Below are 6,938 nucleotides of genomic sequence, written 5' to 3'. Positions count from 1 at the left end.
TATCACTGCAAGGCCCTCATTAATGTGTCCCCTATGCATGGTCAGTCCCAGTTTACTATATCAATTTAATTTCCTATTATGGGTTAATTTCTGGAGTTATTTAAATTTGTGCAGTTTATAGGCTAATTTTCGGTATTCGAATGTATTTGATCTATTTCAAATATGACATAGTTAATTTGTTCCTTCCTGTTTCTTCGGGCTTCAAGTTGTGTCTGTTGTAATCCTTTCTCCCCGTTCCTTTCAATTCATCGTCTCTTTCTTCTTCCTCTTTTTCCCATCTTGACTATTGGTATAATGATTTGCTGATATTTGTGAGTCACATGTTGTAATATTTCAACACAGTTCCAAATTAAAAATTTCTTTAGAAAAATGTTAAGCAAATTAAATATCCTAATAGCCATCAGTAATGTCGCAAATCCATCGGTTGAACGTGAGCAAAGTGAAATATTTGCTAAATCTATTGCCAGAGATGAGGACATCTTGAAAGATGATCCGTAGAGGGTGCAATGTTGGAAGGGATATGCATTTAGTGAAGCAGGCAAAATGGCATGATAAATTTACCCAATGGTTATGACGGGTGCGTTTCCTCTTGAGTTTTTATATGAATTCTTATAGTGCACTAAAATTTATGTGGTGGGAGAAAAGGATAAACATTCAAGAGAGAAATATTTCTGTAGTTGAGCGAGTTAATTGAAGAAATTTTCACATCCATGCATATTGACATGAAGTGAAATGTAATGGGTGCTTCTAATCAAATCTAAGCAATAGCCTTGATGATAAGGTTGCACAATGCACTAAAGTGTATTACTGTAATCTTATATGCAAATTACAGAATCTAGAAGTAACAATTCTATATATCCATAGTTGATCATGTTTATACCTGATTTTCGAAGGTAACATGAAGCTCTTGCTATGTTGTTGTTTTCGGAATGGCAAGATCGACTACTAAGCTTCGCGCCGCATATACACAAAGAATAATGGCTTTGAGCGTATGTATGATGTGCTTGATATTTCTATTCAGCTTGACTCTAATAATTTTTAGATATAATGTTCTTATGTTTTATTTCACAGATTTTGAAGCTAAAGGCTCCGTTTAGTAGTTCAAGATGAGGACATGTCCTCATACATTAAATTGGAAAACTCTTGAGCTATCTTCATACATGACCATGGTTTAGATATTAATTCAGATTCACACGTATGTTCATATCCATATGATTTTGATCTTGTAATCAAAATCTATCAATGAAGAAAGGGAAAGAGAGTCCGGAAGAGGATGAAGCTGAATTGCGCTCAATATTAGAGAAGTTGATTATTTCAGATTGTCAAGTGCTGAGGTTTGTTCAGTTTTGCTTCCAACTTTTTGGTCAGAGGTTTTGTTGTGACACATTGACACTCATGAAGGAAAAAATTTCATATGCTAAATGTGTATTGTATTTTTTGGAGAAAATACAAATGAAAATCTCTCCTTCGTATCTCAACATTGCTTCCTATTATGGTAGCAAAAAGGGAAATAATGTGACGGAAAAATTATATCGTATTTTATTCTACTCATTTATGAGCGTACACTTTTTGATGCTGAAGATGGACTGCAACTTTGGTTTGCCTGGAGATGTTGATTTGGAATCGTTCAATGAGAGACAATTAGGACCCTCAACTGCTGAAAAGATGAACATTGTTTTTGCTTTGGGTGAGATAGTTGTGTGCTTGATGTTGCTGGGTTGAAATTTAATTTTATGCCGTCTCAATGATTCTACTATATAACAACTGACATGCGAATATAAACATTCTCCACAGTTTTAAGACTCAAATGTTTCTTTGCATTTGTTCAAAGCTTTTGCCTTTCTTTTGTTGCATGTCAGCATCGCCAATGATTCTACTAGCCGCATTTTGGGATTTGGTTTTCATAACAGCTCTGCTGTAAACTTTAACACGAAGGGAAGCTTGATGATCACAGTTTGGCTCAGACAAACAGAATCGAGACTGGGTTGCATGACCCGTACAGTTTACTCTTTCACCACAGAAATCCTCAGATGTAAGACACATTGCATTCTCAAAAAGTACTGAACTTAGGATAAACTTGGCATTGTACAAGTGGTGACATGATATGTAGCAAGTATAATGTCCTTCAGTAAATCTTATTGTAACAGAGACATCTTTTTTTTTATCACAGATTAACTCCTATTACTTCTCTCAGGGACACTAACTATGGCTTCACCATTGGGAAAGAAGCTTCGACAACCTTGAGCCTAGCTGAAAAGACCAACATAGATATTAGATGAAGTTAGATGTTTCAGTAGTATATTCAGGGAAATGAAATCATTTACCTAATGTTCTTTACGTGCGGAAACTTTTGTTCTGAATTTGATTGGATAAGTCCAGTCTTATTAAACATTGTTGGTGTTATTGTATTGTCTTACAAAATATAGTTGTAGTTTTATGTTTCCAGTGTGAAACTTTACCATTTGTTTTTTCTTTATTGGTATCATTCATCAAATGATTGCAAAGGATCCAACTCTTCATAATATTACATATTGGGCCCAGGCACGGGCTGTGCCTATGCCTGTCAACCGGTTCCGTGTAACCGGTTTTAACCGGTAACCGGACCGGTTAAACCGGAACCGGAACCGGAACCGGTATAACCGGTTAACCGGATATTAGTTAACCGGTCCGGTTCCAAATTTTTCGTAACCGGAACCGGTTAAACCGGTTTAACCGGAACCGGACCGGTTAAACCGGTTAAAATAAAAAAAAAAAAAAAAAAAAGAAAAGAGCCGTTGGACTTGGGCCTCGGTAATGGACCGTTGGCAACGGTCCATTTGCAAAAATGGCCGTTGCCAAACGGTCATTTTCTTAATTTTTGGCCCCCAAATTTTTTTTTTTAACACTTTAACCCCTCCCCCACCCCTATATAAACCCTTCTTCATTTTCATTTCAATTCACTCTTCTTCATCTTTCTCTCAAATCTCAATCTCTCAATTATAGTTACTTTGCAATAATTAGCCACAAAGTCTTATTATAGTTTGAACTTTCAATTATTAATTTTGCAATTATAATATTGTTGGTGGAGTTGGTGATTTTGCAACAATCCGAAGTAGCTTTGGTGGATTTGCAATTCTAGCCGCCTTCGCTTTGTTGGAAATTATTCCGGCAATTTGGTACCTTCGTTCCAACTCTATCTTTAATTTTTGCAATTTAATTCTAGCAATTTATTTTTCGAAATTTAATTTACGCAATTTAATTCTAGCAATTTATTTTTTGAAATTTAATTTACGCAATTTAATTCTAGCAATTTAATTTGTTGTAATTTATTTTATTGTGATTTAAATTATTTCTATTTAATAATGTCAAAGAGATTAAGACGTGGTGCCGGTAGTAGTAGTCGTACTGTTAGGGGTGCGCTTAATGAGGAAACATTTGTGGAAGAAACACCTAATTTAGGTATTGATGTTGGTGGAAATAATCCACTTTTAGGTCATGAGGCAATGCAACAACATTTTACCGACACTTTTAATGAAGACTTAGATGATGATGATGATGATGAAACACAACCCCCCGAAAATCCTATAGGAGATACAGGTCCTGCACAATCACATACACAAGACAAACCGCCTAGAACTCGTAGGCCAACAGCTAAAGTTTGGAAATTTATGACTAAGGATAGGGAAAATCAATCAGTTACATGTACCCTATGTGGACAAGTATTTAGTTTTAAGCAAGGAACTGGTAAGGATGGTGGAACGGGTACACTAAATGCTCATATGAGAACCAAACATATGGATGTTTGGGGAGAGCAAACGGGTTCAAATGTGGGGGGGATTCAAATGACGATAGACCCACGAACTGGTAGAAATTTTAAGTATGACAAGAAAAAAGAACGCGTAGAAGTAGCTAAAATGGTAGCTTATGATTGTTTACCATTTTCCTTTCCCTCGGGTTTAGGGTTTGTTACTTACATTCAACGTTGTTATAACCCGTTATTTGAGGGTATTCCTAGAAGTACTTGTAGAGCCGATGTTATAGATTTGTTTAAAAAATATAGATTTTATTTGCGTCATGTATTTAATTCTTTAAATTGTAATGTTTGTCTTACCGCTGATTTGGGTCTTAGTATTAACCATTTAGATTTCTTTGCTATTACATGTCATTGGGTTGATGACAACTGGGTTATGCAAAAAAGAATTATAGCTTTTTTATACGACGAAGGAAAAGGTCGTCACGATGGAAAATTTTTAGCCGATTCAATGTCTACTATAATGAGATTTTTTAACATTTATAGAAAAACACTTTGTATTGCTTTAGATAATGCTTCTAATAATACAAAGGCAATTGGTCTTTTAAAAAGAGAAATAAACCCTCCTCTAAGAAATATTTTTCATGTAAGATGTAGTTGTCACATTTTAAATTTAATTGTTAAAGATGGTCTTATGCATTTTGATGATTCTGTTCAAAAAGTTAGAAATGCTGTTGCGTTTCTTTTTTGTAATGCTAATAGGGGAAGAATTAGAGATTTTAAGAATGCTTGTGTGGAAAATAACCTTAGACCTAGGAAAATTCAAGTAGAAATTGAGACTAGGTGGAACTACACTTACATTATGCTACAACAAGCATATGAGTATAGGATTCCCATACAACAAGTTCACAACAAATATAATATTGATAGTGAGGATTGGTTAACTTATAGGCATTGGGAAGATGTTAAAGAATGTATTGAACTCTTAGAAAATTTTTATAATGCAACTCTTGCTTTTTCTAGACAATTCTATCCCACGGTAACCGGAATTTTAGCCTACTTAGCGGAAATAGCTAGAGTTTTACAAGAGTATAAATATAAACCCGATTATCAAGTGGCTATTTTTGAAATGATAATCAAATTTAAGAAGTATTTTTTTCCCATCCCAACTTTATTTATATTGGGTTCTCTTTTAAATCCTTGTTTAAAAGTGTCTTATACTAAAAATTTGGTTAGTCAAATTTATACATTTTTAGAAATTGAAGAGGGAGTTCAACCATCTTTAGCTGAAGCCGATCTCGCTATTGATGATGAGTTTAGAAGAGTTTTTACTCATTATTCTAGTTTGGAAGAACGTGCTACACCAGTTGCTCCACGCCCTACTACTTCTCATAGTAGCAAAAAGGGCTTGTCGGGTTTAAAAGTTTTACATTCACAGCCTATATCTTCTTCTACTGCAAACTTTGATGAATTTAACTTTTATTTGATGCAGCCAAATGTGGATATCAGCCAACTGGATGAGGTGGACGTCTTAGCATGGTGGAAGAAGTACAAGGCAAGCTATCCGATACTTTCAAGAATGGCTCGAGATATCCTTACGGTTCAAGTATCAACCGTGGCTTCGGAGAGCGCATTTAGCCAAGGAAGACAGCAAATTGGAGACCATAGACATTCATTATCCGGCTTTAGCTTGCAAGTACTAGTGTGCATTCGAGATTGGATTAGATCGGAGTGACGCAACCAAAACTCAGAAGCGGAGCAAGGCGAAGACGAAGAAATTGAAGATTTGATAGCTAGTGGACCGGACCAAATGGAAGACTTTGAAGATATTTCCATGACCGAATATGATGTGGGGGAAATTAACGAAATGGTTCAAAATTGGTGATTTTATTATTCTACTATTTTTGTATAACTCATGTATTATTTGCAAGTTAAAAAAAATACAACTTGCAAATAAATGTTATCCAAGAATGAATAAAATATATGGCTCATTGAGCTTTCTTCTATTTATTTGTGTTTATATTTTTACTTTTATTAAGTTAGGAATATACCTAAAATATACTAAGAATATACTTAAGTTATATAGTATACTTAAACATATATAAGTATATATAGTATATATAGAAAAAATAGTATATATAGTATATATAGTATATTCTTAGTATATTTTAAGTATATATAGAAAAAATAGTATATATAGTATATAAGTAAGTATATATAGTATATAGTATATAAGTAAGTATATATAGTATATAGTACATATATACAAGTATATATACTATATATTAAGTTATACACATATATAAGTAAGTAAGTATACTATATATACTTACTATATATACTTACTTATATATAGTATATAGTACATATATAGTATATAAGTAAGTATATATAGTATATAAGTAAGTATATATAGTATATATAGTATATAAGTAAGTATATATAGTATATATAATAAGTAAGTATATATAGTATATATATTAAGTTATACACATATATAAGTATATATAGTATATAAGTATATATATTATATAAATATATATAGTATATATTGTATATATAGTAGATATGTATATATAGTATATATATTAAGTTATACCTATATATCTATTAAGCTATCCTATATATAGTATATAGTACATATATATAGTATATATATTAAGTTATACATATATATAAGTATATATAGTATATATATTAAGTTATACACATATATAAGTATATATAGTATATAAGTATATATATTATATAAATATATATAGTATATATTGTATATATAGTAGATATGTATATATAGTATATATATTACATATATATAAGTATATATAGTATATATATTAAGTTATACATATATATAAGTATATAGAGTATATAGTACATATATATAAGTACATATAGTATATATATAAGTTATACATATATATAAGTATATAGTACATATATATAAGTATATGTAAGTTATACATATATATGTGTATGAAAAGCATTATTCTGTATTGCTGACTTGCTGTTAGGCTGTTAGTCAGTAAATATTTAAACTTTAATTATAAAATTGTATAACATATGTAAATATACCTACAATATACAAATAAATACTATAATATATATATATAATACAAAAAAAAAAAAAAAAAAAATTTAACGAGTCCAAACCGGACCGGTTCCGGTTTGGACCTTCAAACCGGTTAACCGGAACCGGTTAAACCGG

The sequence above is a fragment of the Lycium barbarum genome, chromosome 8 (assembly GCF_019175385.1).
Source record: "Lycium barbarum isolate Lr01 chromosome 8, ASM1917538v2, whole genome shotgun sequence".
In the NCBI taxonomy this organism is placed as follows: domain Eukaryota; kingdom Viridiplantae; phylum Streptophyta; class Magnoliopsida; order Solanales; family Solanaceae; genus Lycium; species Lycium barbarum.
The sequence above is the reverse complement of the archived record's forward strand: the minus strand, read 5'-3'. Positions refer to the sequence as shown.